This window comes from Crocuta crocuta, unplaced genomic scaffold (assembly GCF_008692635.1).
Source record: "Crocuta crocuta isolate KB4526 unplaced genomic scaffold, BGI_CrCroc_1.0 scaffold1129, whole genome shotgun sequence".
Lineage (NCBI taxonomy): Eukaryota > Metazoa > Chordata > Mammalia > Carnivora > Hyaenidae > Crocuta > Crocuta crocuta.
In genome coordinates this window covers 517,108-517,666 of record NW_027528629.1, presented here as the reverse complement: position 1 = coordinate 517,666, position 559 = coordinate 517,108, and positions in this window count along the sequence as shown.

The following is a 559-nucleotide window of genomic DNA, read 5'->3' as shown; positions in this document are numbered from 1 at the left end:
CTGGAGAGAAATTATATATTCTTAAAGACTCCATTGGGAAAATATCCACTATTAACTATTTCTAATTTTCAGGTATATTGAAAACATCATTGACCACCTCTAAATATCCTGCGTAAAAATGAGTTTCCGTACATTTAACTTTAAGAAAGACATCTGTATTGGAAGCTACAAGTTAATTACATCAATTTGTATCAATTACAAATTTACCTCTCCTCAGAAGATTCTTTTAAGTAACTGTGAAAGTTTTCATCTCACCCAGGCACCCCTATTAATTACATTTAAATACAGTAAGTAAAGAAAAATTTCCTTTCAGGAATTGTTAAAAAACAGTTGCAACTCTACTACTTCTCTTATAGATTCCAGGAATGGCTAAACTGAAAATGCTTATAAAGGATAAATTCTTCACAACTTGTTTTTATGGACTGTTTCATTGTTTATCCTCCATCCTACACGATTCTTTTATAATATTAAAATGTCTTCAATAATGAAGCAGGAGAATGAAATGCTTCTTAAGAGACTTTTTCACTTTTTGTTAACAGTAGATGGATATTCAGGGATA